This window comes from Parambassis ranga, chromosome 14, assembly GCF_900634625.1.
Source record: "Parambassis ranga chromosome 14, fParRan2.1, whole genome shotgun sequence".
NCBI classification, from domain to species: domain Eukaryota; kingdom Metazoa; phylum Chordata; class Actinopteri; family Ambassidae; genus Parambassis; species Parambassis ranga.
The window spans coordinates 1,162,782-1,187,764 of NC_041034.1; the positions used below are offsets into that span (position 1 = coordinate 1,162,782).

The 24,983-nt window shown below is 46.8% G+C and overlaps 1 protein-coding gene and 1 non-coding gene across 4 annotated transcripts in view; both read left to right on the forward strand.

Moving 5' to 3' along the window:
* dbn1 (drebrin 1) overlaps positions 1-24,983 on the forward strand; it is a 57,968-nt gene that overhangs the window by 10,963 nt on the left and 22,022 nt on the right. The gene's annotated exons all lie outside the window — the stretch shown is intronic.
* On the forward strand, positions 13,889-13,962 carry trnai-aau (transfer RNA isoleucine (anticodon AAU)). Its single transcript has one exon. It is a non-coding gene; the product is annotated as a tRNA-Ile (tRNA).

Genomic DNA, 24,983 nt, shown 5'->3' on the forward strand with positions numbered 1-24,983 from the left:
TTCACCCTCTGCAGCCTGTCGGACTGCACTCTGACACGGCGACAATGTGTCCGTCTGAACTGTGGCTGGATGCTCTCTAAATAACTGCAGATGGAGGCGGTGGGGGGAGGCGGGGAGGGGGATTTAGAGGGAAGTGATGAGGATTTGGGAAGGGATAGAAACTGAAACTAGTTGCTGAAGAGGTCATTAGATGGAGGGGTGTAAATGCGGCTGACACGAGGCCCGCTCAGAGTCGGTGAGCTGCAGCACATTCAGTATTGGCTCATTTTACAGTTAATCCTGTGCTAGGCCCTTTAAAATACAGCATGTGTGATGATAACATGGGCAGTGTTTACAGTCCCATATAGCTACAGTTTGGTTAAAGAAGCCGCCGTCTTTTTACATACATTTGGTGATTAATCCAAGTTTCAGGGTTTTTATCGTCTCAGCCTTTATTTACACTACTTGACTTTTGTGCGTTGATTTGCGCCATGACACACAGCTTATGGAGGTACTTTACAGCTCTCAGCGCCCGGCTGACGCACTTTATGTCAAAAACTGACCTCCACATGCGAGTCAGTCGGATCACACTCTGATGTGATGCCGTTATCTGTACTCAGACTTTACTTTCTGGGAGAATTTGGACGTTTTTTTCTCCATGTGGCTTCAGATGTTTTCGTTCAGCATCACAGCAGACCATTGAGTCCAGTGCAAACATCAGAACGCTGGTGCATTGTCTGTAAATGCCCTCTGAACATGGATCTGCCTGCTCTGTGGTGAAGCGTTCAGGGACCGTTGGATTTAACGGGCTGCTCTCTGTGCCAGGCTTTCTCCAAAAGTCTTCTCGGACCTCTCAGGGCTGGCTGTGAGGATTAGAACGGGATTTCCTGCTCTGGCTGGAGGACTTGGTCTTTGTGATGTTCGGCTCTCTGTCCTGGGGGATGTTGGCTGTTTGTAGCTCAGGCCTGAAGCTGGACAGCAGCAGGAGGGATTTATGGTCTGTAAACGCCTCTCTCTCTGCCTGTGTGTCCACACGGAGCTGGACCAGCTCGGTGAATTTACAGTTGTCTTTGTGTTGTTGGCAGTGTGCTTTGGGTCGTTGTCCTGCTGCATGATACCCTTCCTCCCATTTCTCAGCAGCCATGACATTACTTCCACCGTGCTTTGGTAGAGATATGTGGAAATTCCAGTCTGGCCTTCTGATTCTTCCTGCCGATGGGTGGTTTGCATCTTGTGGTTTGGCCTCTGTATTCCTGCTCTGAGTCTTCTTGGAGCAGTGGGTTGTGATGCCTCCACCCCTGTGCTGTGGAGGTCGTCGGTGACGTCACTGCTGATGTTTTTCTTCACAGCTCTCACAGTATTTCTGTCATCATCAAATACTGTTGTTTTCTTTGGCCGACCTGTTCGACGCCTGTTGCTCGGTACACCAGCGGTTTCTTTCTTTTTTAGGACATTCCAAATTGTTGTGCTTGCTGTGCCCAAAGTTTGTCCAAAGGCTCTGATCGATTTTCCTTCCTTTCTCAGCTTCAAAATGACTTGTTATTCTCCCAAGAAATGCAGTCTTTACAGGGTTAAACCAATGCTAAAAACTAGACTAGTCATGCAGAACTATTCAATGTTTGAATAATCAACTTAGAATATATTCCACATCAGCACTGGTCCTTTTCATTTAAATGACCGGTGTTTATGTGCTGAGTAAACCAGTGGTTGTGTTTAACTTAAACCCACAGCTGGCACCATTTGTAGACTGTTGTCGGCCAGACTACACCTGGGCTGGCTGAACTTGCCGCTCTGCATCAGACCCAGTCATGGACCAAGTGATGTTTCTCTGGTTACACTTTAACATTTTTATCTTCGCCTGATAAAAACCTTTATCAGGTCTTTCCAGCTGTTCTTCTGCAGCCTGTTTAAACATTCATCTCTGGTAAAAATCAGCACTGTTCTCAAACACCTGAGAAGTCCTTCACATACTGGTTATACACTGTCTTATACAGCTGTGGAAGCTGTGTGTGTGTGGCCCCGCCTGGCCCTCCACACCGAGCTGTTCCAGCTGCTGCTGTTAAGTGGCTGTAGCTAATTGTTGTAAAGTCTTAAATCAGCGTGTGGACATGGACGAGCCGGCCCAGCTGTGGATTATTCACGGAGCGTCGCCTGCAGCCATCAGCCTGTCCACAGAATGATGTTGAAGAAGCTTGATTTGGATTGTCCTGTGAGAACCTGAATGCAGCACGAGGGAGAGGTGATGTTTGTGTTCATCAGGCTGATGGCGTTTCAGCTCATGGATCAGTGGCTGTCCACTGCTCAGCTGTGGACATTTTCTGATGTTAAACATTTCTGAGAAACTTGAAAATTCTTAAAGATATCTCATTTAAAAAACAGATTTCTCTGAGCTTAAACTTATAAAATACATAAAAATAAATTAGTTATCTGATGATAAAGTCATAAAATCATAAGAAATCAAGAAGCCAAGACTAAATCTAGAAGAAAGAGATCGTTCTGTGAGAGTAAAGTCAAACATTTCTACATAAAAGCTGAAACTTGGCGTTGTGGATTTTGTGGATTCGGGGGGTTTTCTTTGCAGTCCTCTCCTCTCCGTCACGCTCTCCTCCTCGGTGTGTCGGGCTGGGATCTGCTTGCTTGTGGTTCAGACCCACAGCTTCCTGTTCCTCTGAAATAAATGAGAGGTTCTAGGAGTGCAGCTCGTATTATTATCCATCTTCTTCCATCATCATCATCCTTCTCGTCTGGCTCCATGTTCTCCCTGATTAAACTCACTTCTGTCTCCCTGAGCATCATGTCGCTGCAGAGCAAGCCTCCCTCATACCTGACGTGTCTGTAAATGAACTCCAGGTGGAAGAAGCTGCTCGTCTGAAACGAACCAGTGATCAGTGCTGCGGAGGCCTCCCTCCTCATATCATATGTTGGCCGAGGTTTAGGGATTTACGCAAGATGTCAAGTGATTAATGAGCTGGAGCCCTGAACTCTGCAGAGTCCTCCTCTGTGGCAGACTCATGATGTGCTGGTTTAGGTAGTTTTTTAGGTGTGTGCAGGTCGGCTGTGGTTCGGCAGAGGTAGTTCAGTGGGAAGATGTGGCAGCAGGTAGTGATTCAGCCTGATGCGCTGCGTGGGAGTCCTGCAGGGATATATTTGTTGTGACCATGCATGAACTCATCTGGTGCTTCCTCTCTGTTTTAAACCTTCGACTCTTCCTCAGCAGTTTACATGCAGGGTGTGTGTGGTGAAGCGCCGTGGATGGAGAGGCCTGTGTGTTTTTTGGGTCAGCAGGTCAGCACTAAATGTGTCTCCACTGCAGGAACTGCTGCTTAAATATTTTTTAAACCTTTGATGTAAATTTCTGAGTTTATTTGACTCATTTGTAGATTTATGAGATGGAATCTGATAAATCTCCACAGTAAGATGATTATTACTTTATCATAGCTCTGGAACACCAGGACAGATTCACATTCTCCACACATGGAGGATGAACTGATCAGTATTTAGGGGTCAAAGGTCGCTGCCTGTGTGTGTGAGGTGAAGTAATCAGGATGATAGATTTGCCATGACAGATCAGATATTTATTTAAAAGTCTCTGATGGTTCCTGCTCTGTGGTTCCACCCTCTCTCTCCGTCCAATCCCATAAGCCTGCACAGATGAGCTGGCACGCATGCTGCTGAGCACAGCTCCATTTATCTCTCAGAGCGGCGTCCGTTAAGAGTCAGCACTCCACCACCAGTGAGTGCATCAGATCAATATGTAATATCAAAGACTGTACCGAGTCTGAACGTCCAGGATGACGTTGCACAAAAGCCAGTTTTCAGGTATATTTATGGTGTTTGGTTTATTCAGTCTGATCACAAACTGTGTGTTTGGTGAAATGTTTAGGAACTCAATCAGAGATGATTTAAATTAAATCACATGCGTCCACCACAGACAGCGAATCAGCCGGCGGCACGTGGCGTTGTAGCAGGCGGGAGGTCGTGTCGCTCTGTATTTGGGGCACAGAAGCAGCAGTTTGTGGATGTGACTGAATCTGCATGACTTAGCTGATGCTGTCTGTTGGAGAGGAAAACATGCCCCTGATCTGTTTCTGTCTCTGTATGCATCCAAACAGCTGATCCCCCACGAGGGCCATCCTCATCGGTGCTCGCATCAGACTCGCTGTCACCTCACTTTTCAGGGATTAAAGTCAGAATTCTGACTGGATGCATTCAGACTGTAGTGAAGTGGCCATTTTGTCTGTTGTGGCTTTGTCTGCTGTGTCATCTGATATTAAAGAGGTTGTGGAGGTGTCCTGCCAGAGGCGTGGTGTGTTTTGTGTTTGAGGGGAGGGGAGGCTGTCTGTTTCGGCCTCCCCCTCCCTCACCCCTCTCCATTAGTCTGTCATGTCCTGGTATTAAACGGGGATTTGGATGGCAGGAGTGTGTCTGCGGCGCAGGGTGTTGGCGTACATGCCCGGTCCCAGCAGGGGCCAAAGCTTCAGCGTGGAGCCCAGAGGGCAGGAGAGCAGCTCTGGGTAGTGTCAGAAACAAAAAATGTGCAATTGTTGGAAGAAGGTTTTTTAGACCACAAACACTGGTGAGATGATGGCCACACGGGGGCGCCCAAACTGCTACGTCACCAGCATTGTTGAAAGAAGTCCGGCGTCTGCTTCCTGTAGATCTATCATTTAGCTGCTACGTTCTTCACAGATTTCCACAGAAATTAATCCAGTTTGTCACAACCTGCAGTTCAACTGGTGTCCACTTGAGGGCTGACTCCCAAAGTGAGTCAGTCCCCTTAGACGTCCATCTTGAAATGACCAACTTGATCGCAGAAACAAACTGGTTAACAGCTTGGTGTCTGTGGGTAATTAGGAGGCCATCGAAGGCTTTGTCTGTTTGTTGGTTGCGTCCCTGCAACACAAAACGTCTTCTCTTTAAATCCTTCAGTTTATGCTGCACTGTGGATGCATGTAGGAAGTTGATTTAACAGCACCCTGTGTGACCTCTGCAGGATGCAGCACTGATGCTCACTGGTGACATCTACTCATGGGAGATAATAACAACCCTGCTCCAACTAAAATCATCTTAGACATGTGTATTTATTCAGCATGAAACGCACTGTGCAGCCAACGATTCTGAATGTTTTGGAAGGGTTCAGATCGGAGGCTCATGGTGCGCACAGTGTTTATGAGACAGAGCTGTAAACACGCTTACACAAACGGTCTGAGAGGCAGAACACACTGGAAAAACAAAGAGAGCGCTCAGAGACAAACATGAGTGATCGCAGCTTGGCCTGCAGTTTGCTGAGTTAAGCACACTGCCTCATTTATGTGTGTGTGTGTGTGTGTGTGAGAGATTCGAAGTAGGGAGGGTGGCAGCTAATGCGAGCCCACAGGGGCATTGTGGGTAGTTCCCTCACAGGTTTTCTTCGTCTGCCTGGATACAAGTAGTGCAGCGCTTCTCTCTGTCATTTCCCTCCTCCCTCCAAACACCACAGCAACCGAAACATAAACTGCACCGGCTGCTAATCTCCACAAAATATGCTGTGCCTATAAAAAATGTGTGTGAGTAGACGTGTAAATGAGTCCTTGAATGCATCGTATCATAAAGTCAAAGCCCAATCTATTACATGTTGAAAATCCCCCCAAAAAAGTGTTGGCACTGACAACATTCTGTAAAAAACCAACACTTCTCAGCACGACCAGGAAGCACGACTGACTGATAGATTCAGTGATTGATTGGTTGATCTGCAGGGAAATAACAGAACTCACTGTTCCACCATGGCGATGCTGTTCAGGCATTTGAGAGCTTTTGATCAAATCTATTAGTGATGTACCAGAAGTAGATTCACTTCTGCAGGAGGAGTTTGTTAAAACAGCTCAGATAATTCAAAATGGCAGACTTCCTGTTTGTATGGTTCCAGGAGGCTCCTGTTAGGTTCAGGCCTTGGTTCATGTGTGAACTAAACTCTGGTTTTGTCGGGGTTTGATATCAACATGTGTGATGAAGATGTTCTCACAGTTGAATGCTCTCTGCTGGTGCTTCTCCATCAGGCCTGCATGTTGTGATTGATATTGAGCATTTCGGCTTCAAGCGAGCGTGAAAATGTTTGGAGTCCGTATTGATCTTTCCGTTTAGCCGGTTCTTTTTGCAGCAGCTGCAGGTGGTTCGGTCTTCCTGTTGTCTGTGGAGAGTTAAACGTCTTTTCCTACCTCACAGTTCAGGATTAGCCTCCAAAAACCCAGCAGTGTGTGTGGGACAGTACCCCACACAGAAGTCCTGTCCCTCCGCACGTCGCTTTGAATGTTCGATCCAGCATCAGTCTGTGATTTGCTTTGTGTTTGTTGAGCGGCAGTAGCATGTCCGCTTTGCGTGAGCAGAGTTGCAGAGAGATCATGTTCTTCTTCTTTCTTTGGTCGTCCCTTCACACATCGTTCTCAGACCATCTGGGAGCTGGCGGGGGACAGCTAACCCTGCTGCCGCTCCATCCTTATGGCTGACAACGTCACAGTGCTGCTAAACACTGAGCTAACACTGCAGACACATGCTGCACAGCGCTGCACTGAAGCTAACCCATCAGAGCTGCTGGGGCGCGATGGAAGTTTAAAGACGCACACTGAAGATACCTTTGCATTGATCCACACTGTTCCACATCATTCTCCTTTAAATCACCAGCACACTGTTAGCAAATAAAAACCTGTGAATGAGTTTAAATAAAATATTTGAATTATGTTTGAGGTCAAAACACTGCAGAGTGATGAGAGCTGGAGCTGCCAGAGAGCAAACACTGAGGATCAATGGTTCTTAACTGCTGGCAGTCCAATATGTCAGTGCTGTTAACAAACCAGGAAGGTCTTCATGGAGCAGCAGTCTGCCAAAACACCAACAGGACTCTGATTGGCCCTCATAGGTGTAAATCTGAGGCTGAGTCTTTCCCGCTTCCTCCACATATTTCATCATCATCCTCAGAGAATCTGGGTCCACCTCAGTTCATCCTCGTCTTTCTGCGTTCAGAGCGAACTCAGACTCAGCACCCAGAATCTGCGCCCCCCTCCTCTGTCTGCGGTCAGCATGTCACTTCCCGAGACGACGATGAGGGAGCGACACCCGCACCAAATGTCCAGCAGGTCTCAGTTTCACCACGTAAAGCATGGCGGAGGTGCGACCGGAGCTGTGAGCGCGCTGACTCAGGAGCTCCGCCTCCGTCGCTCAGACTGGAGGAGTTCTGCTTCATTAGACTAAGTCATTGGGAATAGGAGCAATCACCGGACTGAGTGAAGACTGAGCGTCTCAGGGCTTCATGCTGCCTGTCAGAGAGTTTCATCCTCACACACTCCCCCCACACACACAGGGATTATGGTTGGTTTTTTTTCACTGACTGTTATGTAAAATATGCAGCGTATCCTGGTACAGTTTGTGCCTGGTTTCCACTCACACACAGGTTTGCAGCCTCTGAAAGGTCATTCCAAACATTTTTGTGCTGGGCTGCTATCTGATCATCACCGCATTATAACCTCTCTGTCAAACATTCTCTTTAATTCCACATCCTTTCTTAAAAACAAGGACATTCTTGGTGGTTTTCTGGTCGGAACGTTCTGGAGTTGGATATCAGTCAGAGAGAGGACCAAAATAGATGCAAGTATCGACTCTAAAATCTGATACCAGGAGCAGAGAAGACAAGAAAGAGGCTGTTGAAAGAGACTTCTGAAGCTCAATGCAGTGACGACAGCTTCTTTTATTCTTTAATAAGTGTTTCTGATTCGTGTTGGTGTAATAGAAATCTGCACCTTCTGTAGAGGAAGTGTTCATCCACAGCTTTACTTTTTAAAAAGGTGTCTACTCTTGCTGTAGGAATGTGAACTCTGTGCTGGAGGACTTTGATTGTTGCTGCTTAGACTCATGGGTACTGTAGTCCTCGTCAATTCCATGTAATCCTGTTTCTGGCCTCCTAGTTCATTCATGTTCTTCAGCCCATTCTCACCAGAAAATGTAAGATGAAGTCAGATTTTGTAGGTGGATTATCATGTCAACCCAGATGTCAATCAAGGCAGTGCAGTTTGGTTTTTAAAAGACTGGGTTACTGGACTAACTGGGTTAAAACCAAAGTGATGTTCATGATGGGTCAATAGTCCCACAGGGACCACAGAGCCTTGAGGGAATGTCCGCCTCATCTTTGCCTTTGTATGCTCATGTATCAGCCTCATGGCTGGATTATTCCGGTCTGACACCTGGATCTGTTGGTTTGGCCACATGTGACCATATGAAGAGGAAAATCAGTCGATACCTGCAAACCTCTGGGAGAAAACCACGATAAGGAGCAATGATGTGATATGTAGCAGAGCGCCCTCTTGTGGTTGCGTGCTCATCTCGTCTCGCTGCCGGTGTGTTTGGATCTCGGTCATGTTTTTTAATATTTCTTTAAACTGTAAACTTCCAGAATGACTAGTTTTGCCTAAACCTTGAAAAACCGTTATTCTTCTTTTCTTGAATCCGTTCCACAGGATCAGTTTCTTGACGACAGAGAGTTTTATCAGCGTTCCATCAGATTTGGATCTGGTTGCTTCAGTAAAGGTCATCATTGTGAGGTGAAGTGTTTCTGAGTGTTTTTCAGTAGCAGCTGAATATTTTTTTCCATCTCATTACATAAACACTATAAACAGCCTTCTCCCCACTGAGGATCCCTCCTGCTCTGAGAACCTGCCGGAGCCCCAGCTCTCATTTCTTTCCCTCCTCCTCCTCCTCCTCCTCACACCTACGCACTCGCTTCAATGCCTCTGCAATAAAAAAACCATAGCTGTGCTTATTTTTGCAGTGCTGTGACGCCTTTAGATGGAAATGTGGATGACAGAAAAGGTGAAGGACCAGCAGCAGCATCTGTGACAGATGCTTCAGCAGAGAGGCTATAGATATCCTCTGCAGGCTAAAAATAACGCTGCACCATGGCACCTGTGATTGAAATCGGATGAGGCAGAACAGAGGAGAGGAGGAGGAGGATGTGCTTTTTGTGTCTTCTGCTCTGTATCAGTGTCTTCATCAGAGGGACACGGGCAGAAAAAGACAAACAAAAGGCAGCGTGTCATCATGTCTGCCCGTACTGACATGCAGTTCCTGCAGTGGCCTCTAGATGTAGCTGTAACGGCTAACCCTTAGTAGACAGGAAGCGTGAAACATTTGTGGATTTACCGATGTGAGCTGCAGGATGCTCAGACATCTTCTGAACATGGTGCATTACGTCCTGTGGTGTGGTTTTTATTCTCACTGCTGCCAGACCTGTCCCTCAGTGGTTGCTCTCAGGCTGGACTGGTGTTGCTCTCACTTGGACACATGAAGCCAGATGAAGCAGTAAACAGAGTAAATCCTTCCACAGGTCTGCTGTGACAGACAGGCCGGTAAACTGAGAGTCAGGCTGCAGGAGGTGGCAGCACACGTCTATTTCTGTAAATCTCAGAGTGAAGGTGCAGAGCCTGGGTTATTACAATGAGCTGTGAGACATGTTGACGACAGGGACAGATTGTCAGATTGTTTAAAAGTGTGCGGTGACCTTCTAAACTTCGTCAGTAAAAACATCTCTTCTATTCTAAAGCTCATTGATTTGAGGCAGAGGTTTGGCCAGCTGTTTTTGATGGAGAACATTAGGCATATATCTACAGCAGGATCTTTACCCTCTGCAGGACAGAGGGACAGAGAGCAAACCACTGAAGATCTTTGAAAGCCATCTAGCAGCAGTTAGCATGTCTGTAGAAGATCATCGTCATCTCTGTGAGGAAAATATGAACAAACTGTGATCAAACCAGAAAAGGCTGTGAACCATCAGTCTCTTCTGATCTCTGGTTCGCAGCACATGTGGTTCAGCCTAACTTCATATAGCTTGAAGTCTGGAGGATGGAACTGTGGGAGTTTGTTCTCTTATCAATCTCCTGTCCTGGCTGGAGGGGAACGTTGACCTCAGAGAAGTTCAGTGTGTTTCATATGAACATCCCTGGACCATGATGTTGGCGAATTCTCAGCTGTTTGTTTGCAAGCGGCCTGAAGAGCATCGGCCCATTAATCTAATTACCAGGATGGAATCACAGATCGGAGGGATTAACACACAGGAGCTCGCTGCTGAAGAAGCTGATTCTAAGATGTTTGATGATTGCATCATCTGGCAGCTTATCACTTTTTTATGTTTACCAAAAGTGATGCTCGTCATCTTTGTAGGTTGAAGTCTTGCTCAGCGGCACTTCAGCTGGTTTAGTCTGAAGGACGAAGGCCGTGTCACCTGCCGCCCTGTAAAGTAGTTCCATCTGCAGCCCTTCATCTGATGCTGTGATGGCTCCGGAGTTGCTCCGGGCTTTAATAACATTTCTATTCAGTGAGCGTTATCGATCAGATCTGAGAGCACCAGCGGTCAAGAGAGGTAGAGAAAGACGGGGAGAGAGAGGAACAGATGGCAGAGGTTAAATGTTCCACTTTACTGTAACACAGCAGCACTGATTCATTATTTGTGGCAGAGTCTTGTGCAGCTGCTTTGGTTGGAGAACCTGAAGTGTATTTCCACAGCAGGAACCGCCACGCCATTTTAGGCAGACCACGATTTGTTGGGGCTCCTTCAGGACCTTCTACAGGAACCGGAGAAGTTCAGGGCAAGGTTTATGCTGATTAGTTAAACACAAATGCCTTTTGGCTAAACATGTAGATAAACAAAGACTGTTTAGCACCTAGCAGAAGCAGGATGAAGAACAGGAACTATTTTATCTTAAATAAAATAGTGCTTTCTCACAGCAGTGGATTAATACATCTGTTCCTTTGTGGTTAGCAGGTAGCACGCCTAGCTTAAAGCTGAGTGCAGTGAAATAACTCCCGTGTCCCTGCAGTGGAAAACCCCCTGCAGCTCAGTGATGCCGTATTTACATCCACATATATTGCAGCGTGTACATTCAGTCAGGATGTGTTTGTCTCTTTGGATCTTAAAGGAATCCGTCATGTTAGCGTGCGGTCCAGGCTGCAGGGTTCCTCCTGGCCTACTTCTCTGTGCTCTGACCCCTGCTGTACCACGCTCCGCACATGTTGGAGTTTATGCAGCGGCGAGCATCAAAGATGTTTTCAGATCCGGTACCTCAGAGGTCTGGAGCCGAGTGATAAGGCAGCAGGAGAGCGCAGCGGCGTTGTTGCTCTGCCGCCGTCGTACAGTTTAGCTCTCCTCCTCTGACACCATCTGTTATGAAAAACACGACGTGACTTTCAGTGGAGCCGGATGGATTCTTGTCCTTCTGCTCTGACTTCATGGCCTTTATACATGTATGAATGTGTCACACTAACTGGATCAGAAAGGCTTTTCATGCATGACACACACACACTGACAGATCACACCCATCCCCCTACACACACACACTTACATACAAACAGCACATGTTGTCCTGTATGTTAGCTGTGATCGGGTCATCACAGATTTACATTCAATCATAAACACAAACAGTCACTCCGCAGAATGAAATGATTTCTCTCTCATTAGGTTCCATCATTGCACAGACATCCACAGTTACACCTTTACTTTAGGTTCACATATTTAAAGTTTGGATTCAGTTATCACAATGAACTGTCCCACACATGATGCATTCAGGGATTATTAGTACTGTTTTTACAGTTTGACTGAGATATTAAAAACAACAAACGCACAGCAGAGTGTATTCAGACATTATCATGATTTTAAGCATACGTTTTAACCCAGAAATGGACACACGCTGTTCAAACTACCGTAGCTCGGGTTGTGTTCGCACTATTGAAAAAATCCTGAAAGCTGACAAACGGCTCTTTCGATCGCTATTACATTCATTACGGTAATGACCGTAAGTGGCCAGGGGGCGGGGCTTTAGTGGAGCGTAGGAGAGTTGATGTGAAATAGTTTGAGTTTAATCTTTGTGATCTCTTGTTGTCTTGTCGCTGCACATTTATAGTTGTTTATAAAGAGAAATTTGATGAAAATTCAAATCGTTTTTTTTACTTTTCTTGTTATTACACACTGTTCTGAGCATTTATAACATAATAACAAATATGTGCCAGCTTTTGAAAGTTATATTTCATCTGTCAAGAAAAACAGGAAAAATAATTAATACAAAGAACATTTTCTGACAGAATCATTAAAAAAAGAAGGTGACCTGTTATAATATAGTAGTCAAAGGGTTAAACATGCTTTGTATCTTTAACGAACATTGCGTTCTGTCAGTGTAATTTATGATATTGGTGCTGGAACCTTCTGGGAACCGGTGCTCAGTACAGCCCTGACGTTCCTCCTGTCATGGTCTGGATGATGTAGATGATGGAATACAGTGATTCCCACATCAGTGATGAAGTAGCCAATAAAAAGTTGAATCCAGTTATCAGTCTAACAATGACAGGTCAGTACAGCTACATCTGTACAGCTGGAAACACTTCTGGGAAACTCCAGAGAGCGTGTGGGAGAGAAAGAGGAACTATTTTCAGCCTCCAGACAGAAAAACATCAGAAATATGCAGCTTCTTCTTTTTTCTTCTAATTCCACAGAATAAGTGGATTTTTATCTGTGTTCACAGAGAGCTGCTTGAAAGCTGCTTTAAAGACACGGTGCACCCTCACACATCCACGACAACACGCTGTGTACGGTGTGTTGTTCATTATTCTGGCTCAGACCTGGACACAAGGAGACATCGTGTAGAAAGACATATCCAGAAAAGATGTGGAGGATGGGAGGATCATCTGTGCATTAATGTTGGTGTTTGTTTTTATGTAGATGAGACCTGATTATACGCCACCAGAGCTTTTTCTGTTTGTCTTTGTTTGTCCTCATTGTGTCTTTGTATGTTGCTGATGCAGAAGCCTGGTCCTCTCTACATGGTGTTTTTGATGAGTTTGGAGTTTGTGCGTAAAGCGTGATGTGGTGTTACTGTATGCACGTATTTCTGGTAGCTTGTATGACACTCCTGTTGGACTCTGGACTTCCAGATCGACTCCAGATGTTGCTGGAATATCAGGCGCCCCTGGTTTTGATGCATTTGTAACTGGTTCATCAGCAGCGGGGGAACATGAGTCCCCACATCTGTTTGTGATTGGGAGAAATCAGAGCAGGATTGTTTCCTGCTCAGTAACCTCACCTACGCCCCACCTCACCGTCAAGTCCCAGTTCCTGCTGAAAACAGAAAGCAGCTGTCGGGGTCATGTGGTCGGAGAGGTTGGTTAATCTGAGGGAAACTTCAGGAGCTTGGTTTATAGCTGTGCTGCTCCTGCCTGGATCGCTCTGCTGTTATGATTTTCACTAAGTGTGATTAGTAAAGTGTGTCTGGCTCTGTTTGACCTCGGTTTAATACCTTTAAACATATTTGGAGGCCTTTAATCTTACAGAGTGATGCTTTTATGTGATGTAAATGTGACTCCAGTGGGTTTCCATTAGTTTGAGATAAGCTGTCCAACATTAAGTAATATTAAAGTGGATGGGAAGTTTCTCAACAGTAAACAATGACAGTAGCACTGAGTCAGAGGACACATTTAAATACAAGTCTCAAAAACATTTATTTTATCACATCGTGGTGACGCACAACACATGTGTTGACTGATTGCATCACAGCAGTATTACACAGATCCTCCATTTTGAAGCACATGTGTCTCTGGTACCCACGAATGCAGGTGGATCCTTCAAGGCCCAACATATCCCAGGATTCATTGCATGCTGGTGAACTTTTCACAGATGAACACAGTAGAATCCACATACTGACCTGTAATGGCCTGTAACGCTAACTTCAACTGCCTGTTGCCAGGCAACAGGACCACCACGTCCTCCACAAACCGTGCTGTCCTGTTTAATAACAAACCTTTGTGGTCCACTATGGACACGCCGCCATAAACCACCTCCTTGGAAAGGTGCAGTCCCTGACGTGCGACTGGTCCAGAACTGTACAGGTGAAAAGCTCCATAAGGCCGGTTAGCTCAGTTGGTTAGAGCGTGGTGCTAATAACGCCAAGGTCGCGGGTTCGATCCCCGTACGGGCCAATCTGTGTTTTGTAATTTTCCCCTGAGGGGACTAATAAAGGATTATCCTATCTTATCTTATTGTCAAGACTGACAATACACACACTGAACATTTCCTTCCATTACAAATATGCCAGACACTGGACCAGTCCTTTGGGATTTGATGATAGTACCTGGTTTTTATTCACCCAGCAGCTTCCACCTTATAAGTGACAGCTTGACATTTTCCTTCCCCTAGTCATCACAACACATCAGGAGACGATCTGCCATGTCTCAGGTGGTCGGTGGTCGCCATTATGACAGTGATGGTTGCTGTGGACCACTTCCTGAAACATGCTGACCTTTACAGAGATGGACCTGCACCAAGTGTGCTGTTAGCAGCAGCCAAAGCTCTTCATGGTTGGCGAACTTGGCTGCTGCGTCACATCATTGTGTGGTTGTGGTCAGTCAGTGTGCCCACACCCACAGATTTTTTACATAAGCTGAAAGTGAGGTGGCGTACCGTCCCTTTAAGAGCAAGAAGTAGTGTAATGAAAAATAAATCCGACAGTGACAGTCAGCTATGCAGTGCCACACCGATGGAATATTTAACTATGAGGAGTCACTTAGCAGCGCTCGCACTCATGTTGTCGTGCAGGTTTCCCAGTGCTTCTTCTACAGCTGCCATATTTGAAAGTAGGACAGAACCATGGCCGTGTTGGACTCGGGCCAGCAGCTGCCCTTCCTCGCTATCAGACAGAAAACAAACAGGATCCGGCCCTCTGTCCTCCCTAAGAAACGGAGAGCGGCCATCTGTCTGCAGGGAAAACAGCATGTTGGGACCCCATGTGGCATCTTGGCATGGAGCTCCGCCACGCTGTCTGATGACAGCCTCTAATCCACCGTCAGACAGGAACACTTATTTTTCCGTTAAATAGTGGTGATGCTGGTGAGCAGGAATGAGGGAGGTGATGGTGAGAGAAAACATCCTCTGGCTCCTCCTCCCTCTTCATGTCTGCAGACGTGAAGTCCCAGCAGGCCGAGCACCGTCTGACTCATTCTTTGTGCTCCAGTTAGAAAACATCTCGACACACATTCGTGCGGCTCTGATCCACTGTACTCTGCCCTGCTGGGGGAATAAGCAGGGCTTTCCTTCCCTCGGCAGGATGAATTATTTCCTGCCTCTCTGTAGGAGAAGCTGTGGTTTCATTTGCGTGGTTCTCTCTGTCTCTTAGTAAAATATCTGTGGAACAATGATCTGACAGGTTGTGTGAAGGCAGCCGGCCCTGAGGCTGGCACATCGGCTCCACATATGGCAGCTCCGAGGTGTGAATGGATGCGGCTGTGAATGTTGATCCTCGTGGAGAGGACGAGGTTGAAAACACAGTCTGGTGATGAGCTGTGTAGCTGCTGCTGGAGGGTTTTGGTCCAGTGGAGGAAGCCCTGTAGCTCAGGGGCTAAGTCCTGCCTTGAAGGTCACGCCGTCAGTTATTAACTCTGGAAGACCTCCAGGTGTCATGATGTGCTGCTTCTGTCGCCTAGCAACCTGCGGTTTGTGAAGTCAGTGTATTTTATTGTAAGAAGAGTTGATCTGTCACACTGCTGGATCATTCTCCGAGTGTTAGCACCAGTGTGGTAGCGAGTCATTCATTTAAGCTTTAAGCCTTGTCCTAGTTCCGGTGCTGTGGTTTGTGGAGGAGTGTCCTTCATGAATGATGATGAGTGATGAAGGATGGGACAGTCTGATAAAGACCTTCTGTTGTTTAAAGTCAGGCTTCTTTCTTTCTCAGTAAACATGTGAAGGATGCTCCCAGATAGGAACCTTCAGAGTTTGAGAGCAAACACACGAGCTTACAGGGAGTTAACACTGATGATGTCATTCAAAATTAACATTGAAAGATGGCTAATAATCTACAATAGCTTCCTCTAAGTAACAGTCAGGGGTTAAACTCGCTCCTCGCAGCTTGACTGTGTGACAGATGTGACGCTCTAATGAGCCTCGACATATTTTCTTTGTCAGAGTTAATGTTGTGAGATGAAACAGCCCAATATGGCCTCTGGTAAAATCTCTCTTAAGCAGAACAAAGGCTGATTTAAGGCAGATATTGTAATCTTGGAGCGGTTCCTCCCACTCAGCGGGCCGCTGTGTTTCTAAACCATCCTCCCACATTTACTCAGCGCAGCTTATTTCCACATTTCCTTTAGGGCCGTGCCAGCGCTGCTCCACTGCACTGTGATGGTGCTGGCTGCTCGACAAAGGAGAGTCAGAATAAAGAGTCGATGTGACGACTGTGGTCTTCAGGTGTTTGTGACCACGGAGGAGAAAACATTTGTCATGTGTGGATCTTAGTTTGTGCAGCTTTGTGGTCAAACAGAGAGTGTTCTGATTCCACTGCCTGTATTAGCCACCAGACTCAAAGTACCTTTACCTCAGAACCCTGCAGTCGCTCGGGTTCTTCCACCTACACAGCACCAGGCAGTCATGGACAGCTGTGAAAAGCAACAATAGTAAAACACAGTAAGGCTAAAGAACACTTCAATCCGGCTAGTGCGGGATTCCGGCTGTATCTGGATATATCCGGATTGATTCCAATCCACCTCTCGGAGGTGGATCTAGCCGGATTGGCTTACATCTGGCTCAGGTCTGAACACAAATGCAGCTAGTGAATCCCGCTAGCGACGTCATATTTCCGGGTTCATGGGGTCCGGGTCGCGTACAAAAGCCGTATGTAAACAACCGTCGGACTACGACAGCTTTGCCCCGAGTTTATTTTCCACAGGCTACAAAGCAGTAAACTGTCATTTTACCTCACTGGAGTTACTCGTGTTGGTGTTTGACGTTTGTTTTTGTTAGGTGAAAACATGTTTCTATCAGTGGGGATTGGTAGTGATCAGAGATCAATGACTTCAGCTTGGAATGCTTTCGGTGCTCTCTGCCCTCCGTGACGACCGTCTCTAGCTGCTGAGAGATGAAAACAAACCATCATTAACCATAATTAGCAGATTTATTTCATAACAGAAAAACATTCTTGTAATTACTGTATTTTTAATTATAAAAGAATGAATTTGTGGAAGACTTCTGTGTTTTTAGGTGATAGAACTCCACCCGTGTAAAATGAGCTGCAGCCTCCATCTTGTGGTCCTGGCTCTCGTACTGGGTTGTTTTTCATCAAATAACTTCCTATTTGTTTTCCTGTGTATCATCATAATTACTAGTCCCGTAACAGCATTCCTGTGCTGAGGAATACAACGATCTGACAGCCACTTTCTTTTAATTGTTCAGTGTACAAATCGCCTGGTTACATAGAAACCAGAGACAGATGTTCCTCTTTAGTTTGATGGTTATCATGGAAACATAAAAACATGCAGTCACTGTGAGGAGATGAAGGAAGAACGATGTTTGTTGCGTTCGGCACACACTAGACTGCTTCCTGAACTGTGAGGATTTATCAATCACAAGTAGAAACGTACTGAATGACTTCACTATCAGCTGTGTCTTCATAAAACGACTGATCCTCCTCTTTCTTTCTTTCATGTCTGCTCTCTGCCTGCGACGCTGTTTGATCTGCTCAGGTAAGAAGCTGTATTTATATGTTGTGTGTGTGTGTGTGTGTGTGTGGGTGGAGCTGTGTCAAACATTATAGATTACATCTGGGTCTCTTTGATGTTCGCTGGATTCCAGGGAAGGCTGGGGGTGTGGAGGTGTTTGGAGATGTTTGGACAGGCAGTTCTGTGGTCTTAATCAGCTCCTGAGTGTTTTAATAACAAACAGGAGGAAGGGCGCTGTGGACGTGCCACCTGGGACTTCAGGGGTTACACTTCATGCTGTGCTGCTGCTGCTTTGGTTCCATGTTCAGGTTCTAGCTGCAGGTTGTTGGTGTTAATTAGGCCGTCACTCTGACATGTTGTGCTGCGAACATGTTTCTCTGCTTTTACACACACCTGTTTCACTCTGGTGGAGCTTTATCTGAGCTTTGTTAGTGTGTGCTACACGTAGGGCTGCAGCGACCAGTCGACGGGTCGTTAGTGACGTCATAGCGTGCCATGCAAGTGTAACATCTGCAGCGGGATGATTGGTGCTTTAGGTGCAAGAGGTCCTGGGTTCGAAACCCGGATGAGCCGTCGGGCCGTAGGTCGGGCAGATGTGGGAATGGGCGGTGAGCGGACACACACACACACACACTCTCTCTCTCACACACTTTTTTAAAGCATGGACCGATTTTCAGCTACATTGAAGCTGCAGCACGGAGGTGGATGAATCAACAACAATATGGTTTACATAAACATGGTTTAACCTCACTGTAAGACTTGTGACGGGCTGTTGGAGCACTGACTACCAACATGTTTGCAGCTCTGCAGACAGTCCGGGTTTATGACAGCGGCTTCTTTACAGCAGTGTAATATGTTTCCTGTAAACTGACCTACTTTGTTTCAAGCTGTTTGTTTGTGTGATTATGTTGCCCACTGAGGTGTGTGTGTGTGTGTCAGTGATGAGATTGTATAATTTCCAGTTTCCTGTTTCGGTGTGACGCCTTCCTCTCAGACTGTAGAACGTCTTGCTGGCGTGTTGTGTTTACTCCGTGGTATTTTCTTTGTCCTGCAACATTTTTAAAGGCCGACGCTCAGCGGTATTGAGCAGAGGACACACTCCCGCTGAGGCTTTACCAGCAGCAGCGCTGTGTGTTAACTCTACAAGGACCCTTAAAGGTCCAGTGTGCCGTCCTGCTGGGAGCACTGGGAGACTTTTCTTATAGAGGCAGAGGCTGAATGTCACGGCGAGGAGCAGCACAGGTCATTCATCCTGAGCTGTCTTCCTTTTGGCCTCTTAATCAAATGACAATGTCCATTTCACAGAAAGGCAAGGACACAGATGTCCTCGACTGTTTTCCTCCTCGGTGTTCCAGGCGTTTATGTCCAGCCACAAACAAAGTTAACTCAGTTAAAAGGCTGGTATTGACAGAAGCAATCAATAATACACGGCCACAGAGCGAGGGAGGAAGGGAGCGAGCGTGGTCATGAGACATGTCCTCCCTGCTGCAGTCATATGTGTTTGTAGCTTAGCGCTCTGAGGCACATGAGTAGTGGTCTTCTGTTGCATCATGGGAGAAGGAAAGCCAGCCAGTGCTACTTACAAAGTTAGCATCTTCTAGAGACTGATGGACGTCTTAGAACAGACACATACAAATCTGTTGGTAGTTAATATGTCACATTCATACAACTGTTGAAGTAGCCAGCTACCCTGCAGGGTGGTTACCTGGGACAACAACATAAATGAATTTATTAACCTTCTATTAACCTGCTGTGAGCACGTTGTTTGACTCCCTGCACCACCCTCTGCACAGCTGTTGCTACAGGCTGCTGGCTAGCAGGGGTGCAACAACAGTCAGGTTAAATAAATAACCAACAAACTGGAGAGTTGATCATTTATTACATCATGTTTCACCCAGTGGAGCGGAGCAGAATGTTTTTCTGAAGGTCGCTGGTAGAACTTGCTAGGGAGCGACCCCTCTTGCTTCTTTATTACTATCTCTGAGAGCTAATAGCAACCAGGAAGTTACAACAAAACATTCCAAAACAGCAGCAGCCCAGCTGACACTATAATATCTGGAAGCATCCAGAGTCTGGGCGTGTTTCCCTGTGACAGAAAGATGGAGCTGGTTTTGTTTGTGAGCTCATCTGTCAGAGGAACACGAATGAGAGGTTACAGTACAGACCTGTGTCTGACTGCATATCTGTTATATATCTGTGGACTCACTGAGATAGTTAGCTTGTTATGTAGCTATCCAGCAGCATCCACCCATCACAGCAGAAAAGTGTTGCTGTTCTGTCCAGGGTGAGGTTGTTGAGCTCGGTCTGTTCCTCTGAAGAACAGCCCGGAGCTTCAGGGGTCACGTGTCGGATTGCTCACGGTCTGTTTTGGAGTGCAGCAGTGTGTGGATCAGAGCACTCTACCTGTACTGAAAGCTTTTAACTCCAGCTCAAAGCCACACAGTCCATTACTCCTGCATCACTCACACCGGACTGCAGCTGAGCCGGAGGAGAGAGAGAGAGAAGAGGTTTACATGGAGACGCAAAGTTCAGCTGGATGTTTTCACGTTTCTGCTGCCGGTTCATGGAGGAGCTGTTTCTGTCAGAGTGTTTTCACTGTCACTGCAACACAAAGTCAGACGTGTGTGTGTGTGTGTGTGCAGGAAGCTGCAGGTCAGACAGAGCCTCTGAGTGTTGGTCATGTGACTGCTGCTCACATGTGACTCCATCATGGCGTCCTGCTGGCTGCTGAGGAGGACACTCGATCTTGTTGGAGTGAACTCTTTATGTTTGGAGGCTTTTTAATTCAGGGGTCATTAGAAAAGGGATTGATGATGTGGTGTTTGTGGTGATTGTTTTCTTTAGGCTTTAAGGCTAACACTGCTAACATGCTAGCTGCTGAGTGACAACAGCTGTGAAACATCACAAGCTCTGAGTTTCAAGAGGCGAGCGCTCCGACATAAACAGACTTCTAGCAGTGGATCACAGGGCGTAGTGAACTGAAATACATTCTGTCTCCTGCTGTCTCCGCCCCCGTCAGAGCTCAGGAAGACGCAGCGAACTGTCAGGCTAGCACAGCTCACCGGGTCGTCGCTCTGAAGTGACGCAGAGAGTGAAGAGCTGTAATTAACAGCTGGAGAACAGAGGCTCTCTGACATGCTGCCCACCGAAGAGGCGGCCTCACACACACACACACACACACACACACACACACACACACACAGCCACCTGCTTCACCCGCTCTTTAATTACTGATCCCATCGGGGGGTTCAGCCGCTCTGCCGCCAGGTGTTGTGGATGTTTTACGTACGTTTACAATGAGAGGTCAGCTTCGTCCGTCCCTGCAGCTCAGGGGAGCGCTGACGGGCTCAGAGCTGGACCAGGAGCTGCAGTAAGGGGTGTTAACGGTTTCCTGTGAATACTGAATCAGGGTCAGGGCTGAGTGACCCTCCTTTAACTGCAGGAGCATTAATTACAGGCTGTTCTCACCATGGCGTCAGTTTATGTCACGGCTACTCCTGATTGGCTGAGGGGTTCCGCCTCTGACTACACCTTTGTAAATATTTACAAAGAGTTTCACTGTGGGAGGATTCAGTCTAAGGTTTAAGGCTTTATTTTCACAAATATTTAAAATGAGCAATATGATGTTTGTCATTGTTGGATAATACAAGATCTGCACTCCTCAGCACGACCGGGCGGCCATGATCCACTCACACATGACCAGCAGTCACATGACAAACATTCAGAGAGGGTCAGGTGATCTGCTGAGCTGCAGACAGATGATGCAGTGAATCCAGCTGCTTCACAAGGTCCAAAACATGGATTAGTTCTTAGCTGAGAAGAGATCTCCCCATACATTTCATAGCCGGTCCCTGCTTGAAATGTTGAGGTATTTTTTAAGATTTCAGCCTCAGGGAGAACTGGATTTGTAGAGGAGAGGGAGAGGTCTGATGGTGGACGTGTGAGAGAGACACGGCAGAACAATCTGCTGTCCTCGTGTTGGACAGGAATGAAAGGACAGACTCAGGCAGGTCCTCACAGAGCCGGAGTAATGAAGGAAAAAGGTGTTACAACACGTCAGCCATGTAAAATCAACTCCATTATTCATTCCACCTCTGCTGTGTTCCATATGTAGCTGCCTCCCACACACACACACACACACACTCGTCATAGCAGCTGTATCGTCCTATCATCTGAGCCACTTACACAGCAACAGTCCACCTGCTGGTGCTTCATATTTTTAGACATTCCAGTGAAATCACATCAGACCACCGGAAAACTAACTCAGACCATGACATCACAGTGATGTTTACTGAGGTGCTTTGTGGTCTTTGGAGCACATATTAAACGGTTATTCATTAGCAGCAGTGATTTATTGTTAGGTTCAGCTTATATGGACGAGACATACTGTTCCACATACATCATAGGATTAAGATTAAGAACCTCTGTTTGTCCCACTGTGGGGAAATAATACTAAAACAGAAAATAATGCCACCAGTCACACTCTGTAATAATCACCCTTCTAAAAACATCTGCACCTTAAAAACACAAAAAAAAGGTGTGTTGATGAAGATTCTCAGTCGTCCAGGTCATAATACGTGGAGATGATTAAAGCAAGGCTTCTGGACTTGTAGAGTCCTCTTGAAGTCGTTCCTCTGCTCCTCCATCAGCTCCATCAGCTCCAACGGTTTGGTGGGAAACATGGTTTATAATTGGTGGAGGACCGAAATGTCTGGGCTTTAGTCGTCACTATGAATAAAAAGGGCAGCATGGGTCGTGGTAAGAAGCTAGATATGTTGTATAAAGACCTGAGACGCCTGCTTGCAGTGTGGGGCATGTGCTCTCCTCCATTCCTGGTGTCAACAGAAGGAATGCAGACCCGCCAACATGTACGCATTTCTTGTATTCGACCCTTACGACTGCTCTCCAGGTGCACATTTTGTTGCATCTTGCCGGTTTCAGTTTCTGCCGCTCAGCCACAGCAACCTGTGTGAGTGGAGTGAGAGGCTCGGGGGGTAGTACTCATAAACTTTCTTCATGATTGGCAGGTCTGGGAATGGAACGCAGCTTGTGTTTATTTCCTGTTGCTCAGTCTGGATGTCCTGGCTTCTGTGCTCTGAAGTCTCCTACCAAAGGGAGGAAGGAGCAGGAAGGGATGGTGAGGTGGATGAGAGGAGTCCGTCCTGATGTTTGTCGCTCCTCTGTCACAATGGTCTTTGTAAATGTCTGCATGTGTGGGGAGAGGCCCCAATAATCCTCTCTGCTGCCCTCACTACTACAGATGTGCTGGGTCAGGATGGTTCCTGTTGTCCCTCTGTAGAAGGGTGTCATGATCTGTGGGGCACACCTGGTCTTCAGAGGTTTTTATCAAAGCGTCCTGATGTGCCTCATATATCAGAGGTTAGCATGTTAGTGTGTGTTTTCAGATGTGTCACTGCACTCTTCTGTAGGACATCGTTCCAGAGATCTTGGACCGTTTGTGTGAAAATAACCCTTTCTGTTTAAACAGTGAGGTCTCAGGCCTTCATACCCTCTTTTTCACGCACACTGTTGTCATCAGTGTGTGAACAGAATGCTCACTCTGTCTCTACAATGTTTGCTAGCTGGCTCTTAAATTTCCATTTGTCACTCCCTCTGCAGGGAGATTTCCCACAGGATGCCAGACATTTCATTCTGGCAAACAGGACGAATCACACAAATTAAACACCGAGCAGGAATGTGCACACACACACACACACACACACACACTTTATAATTGTACAGATATTGTCATGAAGCCAAGATCAACAGAAAAAATGTGCCTCTGAGAGCCGGAGAACAAAATCGTCCGTTTGGTCGTCCTTTGTGTTTGTCAATGACATCATGCCTGATGGTGAAAGAGTGTGTGTGTGTGTGACTCCCTTTATATATCTGTGTGAGTGTGGGGCGCAGTAGCTCGATGGAGCATGACATCATTTCACAGGGTGGTTTCACAGGAGGGGGGGGGCAGGAAGTCAAACCCTGGCTGCGGCATGCTGTTTGTGCTGAAGGGTCAAAGAACAGAACAGACCTGAGTGAAGCTGAGTTCAGGAACACAGAAAATAATCTGGTCAACATTAGCAGTAGCATTAGCATGCTAACCTTTCAACTGCACACTTTGACAAAAAGTGAACCCGTTAAGGGCAGATAGGGCCGCCGCCATGTTGGGGGGCGTCGCTTAAAACCAGGGTCCATAGTGATGAAGATGGATGCATGATTAGCAACTGTTAGCTCTGTAGCTCTGCCCATGCTGACTACTCATTCTGCAGCAGTTTTCAGTGGCGTCTGTTATGAGGTTTATGAAGGAGCCTAAAGCAGAGCCGGAGGCTGACCACAGCCAGGAGGGTTCAGCCTCTGGGAACCCTGAGCATCCATCTCCGTGTGGCTGAGATATTTGAGTCCACACACAGAACGCCTCCGTTAATTAATGGAAGAAAGGAGAAAAAGGAAGAGCGACCTTTCAAATGTAAATCTGCTGTGAAACGTCTCTATAAATAATCCCGTCCTCTGAGGAGCGGCCGCTTCTTCCACGCCGCGCTCACATGTCTCTCGCTCCAGTTAAACATTACGTTAGTGATGTTTATTCAAATGTGTTTTCATTTGCTCAGCCGCATGTCAGCTGACCTACATCACATTCAGCGGCAGTATGTCCTGTGTGTGTGTGTCTGTGTGTGTGTGTGTGTGTCTGTCTGTGTGTGTGTGTGTGTGGGTCACTTTGGCACGCCGCCATTCATCCTCACATTCACACCGGAAATTAGATGAAGAGAGAGAGAGGGCGAGCAGGAGATGGAGATGTAGAGTGGCAGGAAAATGGAGTGTGTGTGAGACAAAGGCTGAGTGGCAGAGAGACATAGAGTCTGTATGAGAGAGAGAGAGAGAGAGAGGGAGGATGAAAGGCTTCACTGGCTGACAGCCCACTCCGACCCACCATCAGAGACCGTCCGATCACAACTCACAGGGGTCCGAGTGTGTGCGTCTGTGCGTCTGTGTGTGTGTGTGTGTGTGTGTGTGTGTGTGTGCGTCTGTGTGTGTCCTTTGAAACGCTCTCTTTTTGTTTCCAGCTCAGCCTGGGCTACACAGACGTCTCTGTGCTGCTGCACTCCGCCAGCTGAGGCTGAACGAACGCAGGATCAAAATCCTGAAAGTGCTGCAGCTGAAGGAGGAAGCGCCGCAGAAACCGATGTTCGTTCTACGTGAACACACACTCGGCCCCTACGTCACACCGCTGTGACACCAGAAATGCAGCGAGGGCAGCAGGATGGCACTTCCTGTCCACACCTGGAGCATTTGTGTGAGGCCACCTAGTGGTTGTGTGAAAGACGTGCATACATGTTGTCAGTGGGCCTGCTTTACCCACAGGCTGTAAGTAAATATAAACCTCAGCCACATACATCAGAACTGTTCTGAGTTCCTGTGGGAGGACCTGACTGAGTTTGAGTCCACCTGACAAGGCTCACTCTCTGGGTCCACACCCAGCTGTCAGTCAAAGCAGTCATGCCCACACTTATGACTTCTGT